The sequence below is a fragment of the Anolis carolinensis genome, chromosome 5 (genome assembly GCF_035594765.1).
Source record: "Anolis carolinensis isolate JA03-04 chromosome 5, rAnoCar3.1.pri, whole genome shotgun sequence".
NCBI classification, from domain to species: domain Eukaryota; kingdom Metazoa; phylum Chordata; class Lepidosauria; order Squamata; family Dactyloidae; genus Anolis; species Anolis carolinensis.
In genome coordinates this window covers 122,189,436-122,206,265 of record NC_085845.1, presented here as the reverse complement: position 1 = coordinate 122,206,265, position 16,830 = coordinate 122,189,436, and the positions used below count along the sequence as shown (strand labels likewise).

At 36.3% G+C, this 16,830-nt stretch overlaps 1 long non-coding RNA gene across 2 annotated transcripts in view; it reads left to right on the top strand.

The window, feature by feature from the left end:
* LOC134299426 (uncharacterized) overlaps positions 1–16,830 on the top strand; it is a 105,875-nt gene that overhangs the window by 77,711 nt on the left and 11,334 nt on the right. Inside the window, exons 3-4 of one of the 2 annotated variants that reach the window (XR_010006635.1) lie at positions 7,862–7,931; positions 8,837–8,932. This is a non-coding gene — a long non-coding RNA (uncharacterized LOC134299426). Of the gene's footprint in view, positions 1–7,861; positions 7,932–8,836; positions 9,118–16,830 lie in introns of those variants that run through there. The other variant, XR_010006634.1, reaches the window with a different exon arrangement.

Here is a 16,830-nt window from a genome sequence, read left to right as displayed (position 1 = left end):
AAGTTCATTTGCCTCTGTATGTTGTGTTCAGAAATGAATAATGTTGAGTAGCCAATTTTAATTTTAATTCATTTTTGAAACAATACATAACAAGGCTGTATTAAAATTGTAATGAGGGAGAATATTGCTGCCATGAAATTGTAACTTGCTTAGTTGCAGCTACAGCTGCAGTAAGTGTTGTCTTAATACTTAGGTGTGCCCCATGGTAATAAACAGTGGTTAGTGTCATTTAGATATCAGTACCATTCTTAGCGGTAACCCAGTGGCTCAGAGTGTTAAAGCGCTGAGCTGCTGACTTGCAGACCAAAAAGTCTCAAGTTCGAATGTGGGGAGCGGAGTGAGTGCCCCAGCTTCTGCCAACCTAGTAGTTTGAAAACATGCAAATGTGAGTAGATCAATAGGTACTGCTTCAGGGGAAGGTAACAACACTCCATGTAGTCATGCCAACCACATGACCTTGGAGGTGTCTACGGACAACACCGGCTCTTCGGCTTAGAAAAGGAGATGACCACCAACCCCCAGAGTCAGACATGACTGGACTTAATGTCAGGGGAAAACCTTTACCTTTACTACCATTCTTGGTAGGGCTGCCCTTTCAGGATTAACCTAGGCACTTAGGATTCTGAGCCATACCATGACACCATAGGACAACAGTGCTGATGTGTTCAAAGCTGTATAAATTATACCCTAGTCCCCACCTGGAAATAGCCCATGAAATCTGAAGACAAGGATCTGAGATCTGACAATCCTAATTCTTAGGGGTTTTTTTCTGGTTCCATGTTCTATTTTGATAGATGATACCCCAGTCTACACATTTTTTCTTCACTCATAGTTCTTGTGAAGAATATATCCCTTGTTCTTGAAATATTTTTATTAAAATTATTTTTAGTCCATTAACTATAATGTAATCAAATACCACTTTTAATTCTTCACCTGCCTCCGCATGTAATAATGTCCATTCATTACTGATTATTGTTCCTTGCATCTGCTCTTTTCAATTTGCTACAGTATTTCCTTCAAACAATCATTTTCAGAGGCTGTGGCAAGTCCATATTTTGCTTCACTGGTTTACTATATTTTCTTTTTCCAATGCGATATATCTTTTCAGACGTTATAAAATGATCCACATGATGTGGAATTTGTAGCATTGTGACATTCTTATTAAAATTGTACTGGGTTGAAGCTAGAGGGTGCCCGAGTTTCCAGTTTCCTTCTCGTATTTCCCAGAATTGCTTCTTTCCATTCATGAAAGCCTTGACTTTTATTCTCAGTAAATATGTCGTTCCTAATTAAAAATAGTGGTAATGGGGCTTGGTTTCACCTCTGTGATTTTGGAGATCCCAGTGCTGAGCTACACAGTTCAACTGTATGATGACTACAAGATGCAACTATATGATCGGCATGTGTTGTCGAAGGCTTCCATGGCCGGGATCACAGGGTTGTTGTATGTCTTTCAGACTGTGTGGCCATGTTCCAGAAGTGTTCTCTCCTGATGTTTCGCCCACATCTATGGCAGGCATCCTCAGAGGTTGTGAGGCATGGATAAACTAGGCAAGAAAGGAAAATATATATATCTGTGGAGAGTCCAGGGTGTGGCTTCCAACTGACAAAGGACTCTTGTCACATTCTGGACTCTAGCAGTGAAATCCAGCAGTTTTCAAATTGTTGTGCAATGTGTCCAATCAGCATTCTGTCGTCCCTTTGGTCTCATGAAAGGCACTTCTAAATCAAGAGCAATCTTGCAAATGGACTTGTCTTCACCTCAGAGAGTATGGCTATACTATCTGAGGAGTGATTCTCATAGTTTGTCAGCAATTAGAGCAATGCCTAAGTATTGCTGGATGTCACCATTATGGATGTGGTCAAGATGTGTGACTCCAGGTGTAAATCACAGTATCCTCATCTTCATAACACCGAGGTGGCGTTCTGCTTCCTTTGTTGCCAGCCAACATAAAGGCTCCATATATTGTGGCAGGCCTTGCAACAGTTCAATAGATTTTTGATTTCAGGTGATCGGGCATCTTCTTGTTTCATAGTACACCTACTACCAAGCACCATTTCATCCAAGCTGCGTTAATCCATGTGGTGACTGTCATAAAGGTTGTCACCTGAAGTTATCGCCCATCTGAGATACTTGAAAGTGTTGACTTTTGGGAGTCCACCTGGATGGTACTAGTCTCCTCCTCATTAGTTGTCAGGAACTCTATCTTTTTGACATTAAGGCAAAGACTGGATTGCAACAGCGGGTAACGCCATGCTTGCACTTGATGTTCAAGTTCTTCCTTGTCCTCAGATGCAAGCATTATGTCGTTAGCATACAGAAAAGTCCAAGGTGCCAGTTTCTGCAGATCTCTAATAACTGCATCGTTTACAACAAATAGAAGGGGAGAGAGGGCTGAGTCCTGATGCACGCCAATGGTGATGGGGAACTCTGATGACGTGCCAGCAGTGGCCTGCACCCTGCTTTTTGGATCACTGTACAGAATCCAGACCCAGTTGACCAGTTCTTTGGGAAAGGCATGTTGTCATAATGTGTATCAAATAACTTAATTTGTGTTACACTTGGTGTATATTATTTTAATGATAATATAAGAAACTGTGATTTGTGATTACAATATCATGCTTCAGAACATCAATGGGGCTTCCTCCCTGTGATACCACCAAGGAGCAGTCCTAGGGACCTCATCACATGGATGTTGAAAAGTGTGGGGGTCCACATGTCTAGTAAATAAATGGCAATTGTCTCTTTTGATCACCAATCATCCCATTTTAACTTCTGTCTTCCCATCACACCTGTTTGCCTCTTCAGTGTCCCCGTCCCCCCCTGCCCTGTTGTCTCCTGGATTCCGAATCATCACACAAAAAGCATTTTCTCTGCTGTTTCCATCTTACTTTTTTTTAAGAAAAAAAAATCTTCCACCTTCTCTTGCCTATAGCTCCACTATCCACTTAGAGGAGACACAGGACATCATTCTTAAGACACCACTTCTATGGGTTGCTTTCCTTCCCAAGCCCCATTCTTAATACACTTCTGTGGGATGTTTTATTTCTCAAGCCCCATTGTTAAGACACTTCTATGGGATACTTTCCTTTTCAAGTCCCATTCTTAAGAAGACTGCCCATTGGCACCATGAAGGGCTATGTATGAGGCCGGAAGTAGTTTAACATCATGTGATGAGCTCTGTGCCTCTCCATGCTTTACTTAAGGGGCTGAAGTGTCCTACAACAAGGAAATGTTTCAAAGTGAAGAGGCTGTAGGCCTCAGGTTTTGGTCCTGAAATTTCCTGACATGGCAAGCCCATGGGAGGGTTGTTCTAGTTTTACATGTGCAGATAAATTTACCTTTTACTCTAAATCTTTTTTAATAAATATCACCAATGTTAAAGGAATTGATCTATGTCTGATGCCCTTCCTTCTGAAAGAAAGAAGAGTACCATATTAGGCCTAAAATCTGCATAATTATATATATTGCGAAAGTTAAGATTTAAATCATTTTGAACATAGTCAAAAGAGATTTTTTTCCACTATAAACATTTGAAACATAAGAAACACAAAAAAGTAAAATTACACCTGCTGGGAAGAAAACATATATTTCTTTTTAAAAGGTCCTCTAGCACTTAACCAAATAGCAACGCTTCAGCTAAAGAAAAGAGCGAGCTAACAAAAGAACACGTTACAAACATATACTTTTGAAATGTCAGGGCAAGGTTTGGGGAGTTTTAAAATACCTACTTCTTTGAGAAATACCTTTAAAATACATATAATGTAGCCTCTTTCACTATAATAAGTGAAGTGCTCTTTGTACACTCCAGTTCCTACAGAAACACAGTATATGTATGATTTGTAGTAGTCTCTGGTGCAGAATTCTTGATAATTTTCATATATCTTGCGGTGCTTTTGGTTGAAGATGTGGAGACTTAAAGCAGGAGGAAACTGGCTGTGCAGGATAGCCCCAGTGGCAATGCTGACCAATGGAAATTCTAAGAGCTACACAAAAAGCAACTTACTAAAGCAATCTTCCCCATGTCCTTACATATTGATTCCATTTGCATATCCAATTCTTTTTCTCCTATCACACACAAATTTGAAAAATGCAATGTGAAAATGTCTTCAAACTTCCCTTCCCTTCTTTTATTATAAAACACAACAAACAAAAATATAGCTAGAGTCATCATCTTGTTTGTGACATACACAATATGTATCTTTTTTGGGTGTGAGGGATCAGTGTAGATAAAAGGAACACCTTCATTATGCGATAACTTGCAACCTCCCCAACACCCAACCCCATGTAGTGGCCACAGTACTGTGGAGGAAGCAGAGGAGAAGATAAGGTGTCTGTACAGCTGTATGCAAAACATCATTCTCTGGAAGTGAAAGGTGATGAGGTCGTAGCTGACACTTTTGACATTATGCTTATAGTAAAAAAAAAAACTCCACCACTACACCGTCCTTTATGTGTATGGGTGGCTTCAAGTCCGCCTGTTAACTTGTGGTGACTCCATGAAATTTCATAGGGTTGTTTTAAGACAAGAAATGCTCAGAAGTGGTTCTGCCAGTTTATTCCTCTGAAATATAGCATATAGCACTTAGTATTTGTTGGTAATCAATCCAAGTAGAAACCAGCGATGACCCTGCTCAGCTTCTAAAATCAGACAGGATCTGTTGTCTTTAGCATATTGAAGCTCTGTTTTTACCAAACACAAATGGCAGGGAAGGGAAAAATACAGAGACAGGTGACAACTACAGGATAGGAGAGCGAGATGAAATGCCATTCCAGCTGGAAGAAACTTTACACTCCATCTCCTCATACAGGATCTGACATTAGGTCAGCCAAATATTGCTTAGGGAGAAGCAAGTCAAAGTTTAGGAGCTGCTGCTAGAAAGAAAATTTAATACACTTGACTTCCTTATTTATTTATTGCCAAACAATTTATCTGTGACATACCACCTGGAGGTATGAATTCTCAAACTTGAGCTTTGCACCTCAGGCCCCTTCTACACCGCAATATAATCCAGATTATCGAAGCAGATAATCCACATTATCTGCTTTGAACTGGATTATGAGATTACACTACCATCTAATCCAGTTCAAAGCAGATAATCAGGATTTTATATGGCAGTGGAGAAGAGGCATCAGTCTAAGCAACAATGTTAAGTTAAAAGACATTACGCCTTTCATGCAGGCATCTTCATTTTGCTTTCATATCTTGACCCCTTTTGTCTTACTCAGAGGTGGTCGCCTGTGGTGCAAAACATACGGGGGCGCAGTCGAGACTGCTTTTTCTGTTGATTTGTTGTAAAACATGATATTTTGGTGCTGAGTTTGTAAAATCTTAATATAATTTGATGTTTAATAGGCTTTCCCTTAATCTCTCCTTATTATCCAACATTTTCACTTATCCAACACTTTTATTTTTCAGTGATTGGTTTGGGGGGAGGGCAAAATTATGTTCACCTACACTTGAAAAATACCTAGGGCCGGCTCTGGTCTTACTCCCTCCTCCTTCCCTTCCTGTTATTTTTATCCTTCCGCTTCCCTATTGATCCTGCTGCTACATTTTCTGGAGTATACATTCCCTGGGGGATACACATACACATATAGTACCAGCTATGACATCTAGAGCCAGCCCAAGTAATTTTGCTGCCAGAGATGAATAGAATTGTGCCTTCCTCCCCATTGCCATATGGCAATGAGGACAGGATTTCTAGCTGAATTTACTTCCACAGTAGTATTGAGATCCTCTACTGCACTTGATGACAGCAGGTCATTTGAGAGGATTTGAACCAGGAATATTATTAATTCCAACCAATGTTGTCTCACCTGTTTGGCCGTAAAAGTAAATTCACTAGAAACTCCTATGCTACCTTTGACTATGCACATGATTCTTCCCTATGTCCCAACATACTTTTCTAGGATTTCAGCAGTGTGTGTACTTTTATAGAAGCAGGGAGTAAAGACACATCTAGAATGACTGAATACGTAAGTAAATAAACTTTTATTACAGTCAATGACCAGCTCATAGACTGAATATGAAAATATAGATAATAAGAGCTCAATCATTATACATCATACAGATTGGATTTTTAAACTACAGTGTAGACTATATAAGTCAACCTTAGGTTTTGAGAACAAATGATAGATTTTGGTATAACCAGCAAATAAGTAAAGGGTCATTCCACAGAAAAGGTGAAGCATCTATGCCATCTCAGGGGGCTAGTTGCCCCTGGCCATTGCCACAATTTTCTTGCTCAGGTATTCAGAGAGGCCAGAAGCAGTGCCATGATTGAAAGTGTAGAAGGGGTTAGTGCTTATTTTAGGTACTCCCAAGATAGACTATGCTCTTGCCTTTCACCTCCCTAACTCACACAAGGAGATGGCTTATTTTTTTATAAGTATTAAGGTACAGTACTCATAGTGACCCATGGATAAGTTGACCCAGTTTTTTGGGAATGATTTTTTAACTCAAATTTCTAGACTTACAGGTGAGCATATAGAATAGTTAAATGATATTTTAATGGACAATATTAGATAGGGGCATGCTTTATAATTTTGTTTTTCTTTTAAATAGGCTTATTAATTTTCCCTACAAAATACCAAAGTGGTGAATGCATTATTGCTAATTCTGAGCTGCCAGATGTTAGAGAAATAGAAAATAATAAAGGGAGAGGAACTGAGTGCTACTTTTTTCAGATGCACACTAATTAAGATTCAGTGAAAGAATTAATTGTTTTAAAAAGATGCTCTCATTAATAACAAACATTCTGTGTTTGTCTGTGCAATTAACTCTTATAACATGAGCTGGGATTAGAAGACATGAAAGGAGTGTGGTCCCCCGACAGTAGTACACCTCCATATGACAAATCCCCTGGTTTCACAAAGATGAGTCAACTATCCCCAAAGGATACTGCATTCTGATTATCTTCATAGATTAAAATGGTGAAAAATAGGTCTCAAGTCTTCATTTGTTCATTTATTGTCTCACAGAAGCCAGTGATAATATTGGAGTTGAAGGTAAGTAATTGATGAAAAACCATTCAATAACGAGACCAGACACAAAACATGGATTGAAATAACACAACCACTTTATTTTATCTGTCTTGTTTGTTTATTTATTTATTTATTGAGATGAACGGAACAAGGGGGGGGTCAAGCTGATGCAGAATTAGCAGTGGTTAGGTGTCTTCTCTGAGATCAACCCCCATAGCCTATTCTTGGGCAAATCACCTGAGCCCTGAGGGCAAGCCAACTAATTGAATTGCTTTTCCAGCTTTTTCCTGGAAAGTAAATGTCAGGCACTCCTACTGAAGCCTCAGAACTTACTACTTCCCAGTCTTAACTTAAGTGTATCTCCTTTACAAGTCCCGTAGGCTATGCAACCCAATAGTGACTGATCCAGAGAAATACCCTATACCAACAAGTGCCACAGTGAACACCAAACTCTTAAATTTTCTCCCTCCCATTACCTGCCAGACAAATACCTATTTGTAGAAACAATCTTAGCCAACAATCCAAGTCCTCACGAAACATTGTGGGGTAAGCAAAGATGACATATAAAAGGAGAAAAAAGAGAAGAAAAAAAACCCTAGCTGAAATGGCCCCAAGGTGACCAGATAAACTCACACTGAACTGAGGGTGGGAGATTAGGGGATATTAATCTTGAAAGAGGTCTGTGTACAACCTCATCACACTAGAGAAAAATCTACTTAAAATCTGGTTTCTGCCTCCTGCAGAATTCTGGAGTTTGTAGTTTAGGGAGGAGCTTTAACAGGATGCTGTGTCTTAACACTGGATTGTATTTAAATATGTTTTTATGTATGCTTATTTTAATCTTAATGCAACTTTTTATGTTTTATGTTGTAGGCACTATGTAATGCCATTTGTAAGCCACCTTGAGTCCCCCAGGGGTTGAGAAAGGCAGGATATAAATATGGTAAATATATAAATAATCATATGTTCAACACTATGAAACTTTTCAAAACAAATATTTGATGAAGCAAATGAAATCCTCAGAATGTAGACTATATTCACTATCATAACTGGAGAAGGTGAGATCATGGTTCTTTCCAGGCTTGTAACATCAGTAAAGTCTGCTATATCTCAGTTTTAATTTGGTGTCTTATTTGTAGACTTAACTACTAACGCCTCCTCGCTCAACTAGTGAGTGACTACTTCCTTCCACTGTAAATAAAGAGAGAATACAGAACAATATATTGACTATTCAAACTAGGATGATTTACCAATATTAAGACAAAACAGGGACATGCTTGTTAAATTTCAACTGCCAGACTGTATTTCATTTATCACTATTACCTTTCACTGGAAAGCATAACTGGTCATTTCGTTTTCTGATAGTTCCATTTAAACTTTTGCAATTAGACGCAAAAGGTGGAAGAGATAGGCGGTATTATTCCAAGCTGTTAAATTCTTCACGCAAATGACAAGAAGGGATTTTTCTGGGCAATATTTTGAGGACATTCTAAGGTCCTTTTTGTAGTCTAAACCTTTGGATGAAAACCACTCTTGAGTAAGTATTTTAAAGATAAATTTATTTCAACAAGAGCTGTCAAAGCACATGCTTAGCTTTCAATTGCAATCAATGACATATTTCGTAATTTTAGCTTGACAATAACTGCCAATTTTAATGGATGTTTTAATGGATTTCCATCTTATTTCTGTGTAGAGATGTTCTGGACAGTCTTTCAAAATGTCTTAAGGTATTGTGAAGTCTGAACTTGAAACTCACTTAAAAAGATTGGAAGTGGGTAGACTTTCAGGATGGGCGAGTAGTTAAAAGGTGATGGTATTAATCTATTCTATTCCTTTTCTTTTTGTCAGAATTGCATAGCTCTAATAATTTATAACATGGAAAAAGCACAGATTTTGGTTAATGGAGAATGAATAAATAGATGTGAAATTCCAAAAAAGAACAAGGTAAGATCTCACTCACACACTTCTGTTGTTTATTTTGGCTCAGAAAGTGTTAAGTAGAGCTATAACACAAAAGGAGAGGATTAAAGGTATGAGCACTGAAAAACAAAATGCTGAAATGGAGGGCATTGTCAGATGACTAAGTGGTTAACTGAAGTTGTGAACAGACGTTGAACATTAGATTGTTCTGGTGCATAAACTGTTACTGAAAATTGAGATGGAGGAGGAACAAGTTAAATATTATATGGTTTATGCAATAAACAGATGGGAAAATAGGTAAAATGTTGTTGAAGGGACTAAAATTTATGCTGTATCATGACCTTAAGGAGAATTTATATAAAATGATGTATTTTTACTAATAGACTCCAGAAAAAAATTACTGAAATATATAAAGGACTTGCTAACATATGTTGCGAAGGTAAATAGCAAAAACATTTTACCACATATGGCAGACTTGCGACAAAGTAAAAAAAACAATAATGTAGTCAGGTACATTGTTTAATTTAGAAGATATCTAAGATAAAAAAATTGATTAAAACAATAAATTGTTTTTATTGGAACTGATGACTGAAAAATAGGGAGACAGCATGAGAGAGTACTTCAACTTATGATCACAGCAGCTGTTGTGTGTGAAGAAATGAAAGAATGTGGAAATACCAAGACAGAAAGATTGGAGAGCAAAACTGATTTACATAAATGGATAATATATCTATGTTTATAAAGAGAAAATTCAATGGGAAATTTTATGAAAAATTAGAAACCAATGATTGCTTTTTTGTGAGACCATGGTGACAAAGCATTAGTTTTGTTGTTTGAGAATTAATAGTTTAGATCAAGTACAAGTGTGGTAACATGACTGTATGGGAAGTTGTTTTTACTATCATACACCACTGATAGAGAAGTTGAAAGTCAACTTTTAAGTCATGTATTCTTTTTTCCCTGTAATCTGTTATTTCTTTGTGTCTGATATCACCTGATTTAATTTGATAAATATGTAAAGACACCTAACCTCCCTTCCATCAACTATTATGGAAAATCCCCAAAGGTGTAGGTTTTTATCTGTTTCATAAAATGAAATATTTGTTCCTGTTCTATAACTTGAAGAGAGGATAGGTTGCTAGATTTCACCCAGTTGTGGCCAGTTGTGTATTGAAACAATAATAAATCCTTATGAGCTCTGCTGCTGGCCACTCTTGTTCCCAAGAAAGTGCCACAGTCCTGCTGAAGGTGATGTACAATGACAGATTGTAATGTGGGATCATGTTATGTATTCATATTGCAATCTAGCAGACATTGTTACTTGATGGCCTCCATCAGGCCGAGTGGTTGTTTTTCCAATGCCAACATCTCAATGGTGCATTTAGTGATCTGCAGTGGCATTCTTTTCATTGCCAGTCAAATATATTTTGCTTCATGAAGTGGAACCTAAACACCTACTTCCAACAGAGCTGACACGTTTAAAAAAAAAAAGAGCAAGAGAGAGACTTGCAATACCATTAAATTGCAAAGTTTTGCCTCATGTATCTCAGCCTTCATGGTATGGTCTGAATCGTGTTGCTGTGAAGCAACTTCTACATAATTGGTTTGACCCTATTTGCTTTGAGACTGTTATGCTCATAAGGGACTCATTTTGTCCCTCATTCCAAAGTCATGTATTCAACAAAATATAATACTCAAAATTGCCTTTCCCCTCTGTGATTTATTTTTATTTTTTGCCAGTGATGGTAAATTTCATTTTGGGCCAAAATAACATACCACTTATAAAAGATTTAGTCAGCTCTCAAAAGTAGTTGCCTTTTATCAGATTAGACCATAGGGCCACCTACAGCAATATAATTAACATTGTGGACAAAGTCCATGTACATCTACAGATGCTACTGGACTTTAGTTTTTATCAGACTAAGCTAGTATGCCCAGTAGTCAGACATGATATCTAATGATATCATTTGGCCCTACTGAATAACAGCAACTTTCAATGGTTTCAGACTTTTCTTTTGCTACCTAGGAATGCAATGGACTTTTGGTATGGAATGCATCTGTTCTACCAGTGCACCAGGGCTCCTTCACTATAGAACTGTTCAATACCTATGAATTCAGATTCAGATTCAGTTTGTGAAAAATTCACACTTTGTTGCAAGATAACATCTTTTTCTGCACAGAAAATAGCATTTCCTGCATGGAAATATTATTTTCTGCACATAACATTTTGTTTCCTCTACAGAAAGGTGGAGACCTTTTATGTACAACATTCACAAATTGTTTTATTCTGTTTTAGTGTATGCTTGTTTTATTTAGAACAGCATTTTCTACACAGGAAACAACATTTTCTTCACATGAAATAATAATGCTATCTTCTGCTCAGAATAAATCCTAAACTCTGTAAATTCTCACAAGTTTAAGGTTCTTCCTTTGCAAATCCTTTGACTATTTGCATGTTTTCTTTAAAATATTTTACCCAATTTATTAAGAAAGCCATTATCAAATCTTCTCCCACATCCTTCCTACTGTAGAAGGGTAATGCAGAATTTGCCCTTCCTTTTCAACAGCACTGAACACTTAATTCTTAAAAAACTGGTTTTGAATCCCTATGTATTCATTGATGTTTGTGCTCGATTAAAACACCTCCTTATTTCTCTCTCTCTTCTTGTTGAAGAGGCACCACATTTTTAGTGTCAATATAGTAGTGATATAAAGCATGGCCATGTCCACCATGGAACTCATTGTACCTTTTAATGTGGTCACAACAGATGGTAAATGATTTAATTTCAATTATTTTTAAAATAATTGACCAATCTAATTCCATCTAATTCGCTTCTTCAGCCAAGTCCATCCATCTTAACACATCATATGCAGACTTATAGCATTATTTCCGCCCTGTTAGATGTTTAGTTTTTTAAGCAATTCTTTTATTTTAAAGACTGTGACCACTGGGTGATGGCAATTTCAAGAAAACAATTACGTTGTGAGCTGGTGGGAGCTAAAACAATGTTTACCCAAAGGCCATGAATTCTAAAGGTAGAAACTTTCCGATAAGGGAGCCTATCTGTCTTGCTTGAGGGAACTATTACAATTGCATTCTGAAGTACTGGTTGTAGTTTACCTTGTGGATTGCTACACATTTTATTATTAAATCCCCTTATCTATCATTAAGGATTTTGTTGCCCTAGGGTGCAAACTGGCATAAATGCAGAATTTGCACAATATTCCATACAACTCATTGCTGCTCTGCCATCTGCTTGTGATAAACCTGCCCTCTGATATTAATGGGAGAAACCCATCAATAGCACGATAGTGCCATGGTCCCAGGATTTATTTGTGCAATATGTCGATTCTGCCAACATAGAAATGATGTCAGGAGGTGGATTATTCAGATCTCCCAGTAATTAAATGTGTTTTGTTAAGGAATTAAACTTTGAAAAAACTGAATTTCCATTTTAAAATAAATTTAAAAAATGTACAGAGCAACAGAAACACAGAAGGGCACAGTTCCCTCCCCACATGAACCCCAGCTGCAGGACTATTTTATTACGATGTATTGAACACATTGACTACAACAACAACAACTCTTTATTGATTAGTCAATTTTGACCATATCAAAACATGTGAAACATACAAAACGTACACACTTACCCATACATACAGTAAAACCATGTAAAACCATGTATAGATACAAAGCATCCCGGCCTACTAGCCTACCAACCCACTCCTAGGTAGTTGTGCAAATACAGAATAAAAAGATTAAAATTAAAATTAATTATTCCCTTAAGGTAAGGTTTAAGCAGGGGCGAGGGTAGGTAAAACTAGTGTCTTGTCCATAGTAAATTTTAAATTTGGATTTTGTTATTGGCATTAATATCATTAATTAATATGAATATTAATATTCAGTTTTAAAATAGAGTTTTTATCTGAACCTTGTAGAAGGATGTGCAATTTCTCCTTATTCTCTAAATGAGGATGGTTCTCCAGCAGAGGCTCTAAATAGAAAGATCGAATCCTGTTGTAATAGGGGCATTTTAAGAAAAAGTGTCCTGAGTCCTCCACTTCTGCATCTGCCTCACAGCACCCACAGGTTCTCTTCGTATAGGGGATAGCAGGACTAGAGACGCATCATAGTTGTGACATTACAGAAAGGTGTGATAGTGGGAATGACCATCTTGATATATTACCAAGATCCAGGATCATGTGGCTACTGTGGAATGATGACTTCATATAATAAAGTCTTTAATTTCTCAAGGAAACAGAATTTTTATATATTCTCTATTTTTTTTTGCACTTTCCCACTTTTATATTTATTTATTTACTTTATTTTTATCCCACCTTTCTAATGATATGGGGGCTCAAGGATGTTATATTGTGCCAGGTTTGGTTACCTCAGATAATATCATTTGACTAAAATTTGCCTTATCTGATGGTCAGCAAATGATGTCTTTTGTTTCAAGTCTTGAATAACTCATTATGCCTGTTTTGACAGCCCTGTCTTGTTCATCTATTGCAGCAGAAAAGACAAATTTCTGGAAAATGTAGAATCAAATCCATAATCTTAGATTTTGGGGGCCTTTTTCCTTTCAAGTGAAATTTTATTTTGTCTGTGCACATATGGTTTGAGCAGGGTGCATTACCATGATGTTTCTTGCTTATAAATGGAGCATGCTGAAGACATTGTATCCATCTAAAGAAGTTTTCTTCTATTACTCAGTAGGCGTGTATTTTTTCACAGAGAACAGAAAGAGGGGGGTCCTCTAGGTTCTTTCAATGGAATTATCTCCATCTGCAGGCAAAAATAGTTAACCCTGCGATATATTAGTGTCCAATTTAGATCCCATCTGAAAACTAATTTTGCTCAGGTAGATCTTTCCTTTCCTTGATGTCTCTTTGATGTCTTAAAGGGTTTTTGATATCCTAATTAAAGATGTGAGTGTATGTAGGGAACATTATTTGACAACATGGATACTTTTCTTCAAGAATTTAGTTAATTGACTCTTGGAGATGTAATTAGCTTATTTGAAACCAAATATCAGTTACTAACAGGATTGATTTTATCATCGTGCTCCATATCAGGTGCTTCAACTATGGTTCATGAGGGGACATGAAAGAAGCCTCCCACAAGGATGTTAAAACATCAAACACCCGGGCGTCCCCTGGGCAATGTCCTTGCAGACAGCCAATTCTCTCACTCCAGAAGCATCTCAGGTTGCTCCTGACACGGAAAAAAAAACCCTATGGTTCCAGGACATGAAAGATGTTTGCCTAACCAGAAATCTTATTTTCCTGAAGTTTTCTAACTTCAGGTTGTGAAGAATATTACTTAAAATCAGTAAATGGTTTTAAAAAGTATTTAAAAAAACCCTAATGAGGAAAATTCTGGACTGATATGAATGTTCACAATCCAGGCCTTATTCTGTCCGTTATCACACTAGAGCTGAAAGACTAGGCAAAGAGTGTGCATCCCATATGAAATCCTCAGGGGAATTCTGGAGTAATGTGTACTAAAAGATTACATTCCTATATAACTGGCACATTGGAAACATCGTATTTCTTTTGTGGGAGATGAAATATGGAAATAAATAGGCTGGAATAAAAAGCATCTGCTTTTTTCCATTACTCATGTTTTCTACAGAGGTTTCAGGGACATTTGCTTTGCTTTGCAATCTAATGTCTTTCAGAGCAAACCAAGCAAAATAATACATATCTTCCTCATTTCCCCCCACCTCCCTCTTATACTCTCTTTGTATCTGTCTTCCAAGCAATGTGCTGCATGTCCCATTTCAAAGACTGTGTACCCTATAAAAAGAAAGGTCTTCCTTTTGAGTACAGAATTGAATAGGAACCATCCTGCAGGGCAGGAAATCCCATACTGCGAGAACAAGCTTTAAAGTGGCCGAGCCCTCCAACTTCATCCATTAGTTATTTTCTATAGACACACTATTTAAGGGATAATCATTCTACTTGATCCAATTTTATACCAAAGGAGCCCCTGCTGCCCCAAGAGAGATGCTGGGAAAGCCATAGATTTTTTTTTCCAGTTCATTCAATGTATTGTTCCACCAAAGAAATCTTAGCTAAGCTACCCACTGAGTACAAAATGGTCTTATGAAAACAGGTTGTTATATAATCATGTCTCTTATCTTTGCTGCTAGGTTTAAAAAGTCTCTTCCCCCCTCCTTCACATTCAGTTGCCATAAGCAGTGATGAACAGGAAGAACACATCCTAAAGTAGTCTGTTCCTCACATTTCTTCAATATATCATAATGTTATTTGATTTTGAGAAGTTGTTAATAGAGCCCATGCTGGTGAATGAGAATGATGTATTCTAGAGAATTTAGGGAATTTTTCACAAACAAACACCAATGCTTATAATTACTGGGTTTTATAAACACATTTTTCCAGTTTCAAATAATCAGTGACATTAGGGACCAAACCAGGTAAACTGATTCCTGAAAAGAAATTCACTTGAGGAATATATACTCAAATATATATATAAGCCAACCCGAATATAGGCTGAGGCACCTAATTTTACCACAAAAAACTGGGTAAACATAGACTCCAGTATAAGCCGAGATACCAATAAAATTGCATTAATTGAGGCAAAAGTAGTTTAAATGTTTTTAAATCTTTACATCAAACTGTAATTTAAGATATGAGTGTCCAACTCTGATTAAATCATTATTTTCATCTTCTTCAATGTAAATGTGCTTATGTATCCTTTTAATAATAATAGAGTGAAATAATAAATGTAATAATAATAATAATAATAAATGCAGCAAAATAATAAATGTAATAATAAATAGAGTAAAATAATAAATGTATTAATAATAATAAAAATAGAGTAAAATAAATGTAAAAGTCTCAACAATAATAGAGTAAAATAATAAATGTAATAATAATAATTAATAGAGTAAAATAATAAATGTAACAATACCAATAATAATAGAGAAAAATAATAAATATACTATATATACTTGAGTATAAGCCGATCTGAATATAAGCCCACCAGGACCTTCACCCGAGTATAAGCTGAGAAGGTTTTTTTTTTTTCAGTCCTAAAAAAGGGCTGAAAAACTAGGCTTATACTCGAGTATATACAGTAACTTCCAAAGAGTAGTTTATTCCAATTATTCATTAATTATATTATTTAAAATGCAATTTGGAGCCATTACTTATCAGAATGATAAAAAGTAGTGAAATGTATTACCAGTACTAGCTATTACTTTTCATTACTTCATTTCTATTTTCTATTAATGAGATTAGATGAAACTTGACAAATTTCTATCAAAATGTCTCTAAAATCTGAAAGTTTCAAATTAATTGGGAAACAAAGACCTTGGAAAATAGTATAATGACATTGCATTTCAGATACAGTACAAAAAATAGGAAGAATGTGACATTGCCAGCAAATGTCAGGTAATGGTTTATAGTCACACATACATAGCTAGTTGGTCTTCCACATTTAATGTTTGCAGTATTATTTGTGAATTTGATTAGTATTATCTCACAGCAATTCTATATGTGTTGTCAAGTATTTTCTTATATAATGAGGCTTAAAATATTAATTAAAAAACCTGAAGATAAAGAAGTAGCCATTTTTAACTTTGGCCACTTAGTTTTTGAATTAACTTGGTATTGTTGATTATATATATAATCTTTTGTCTTATCAGTGCATCTTACTTTTATAGTTTACATTAATATAAACTATACAATAAAAAAGCATTAGGTAATTACCATTGAAAAGTAGTTGCAGTTGTTCTGGCTATGCAAAAAAACAAATTGGCTAAATTTAAATATCATTTGAATACCTTTATCTGACCATTTTGAAGGCATAAAAGAAATAATAAAGCCATCCAGACCCTCACAGCCTAATTCATCGAGATAAACATTTAAAAACACATAATCCCCAACATGCT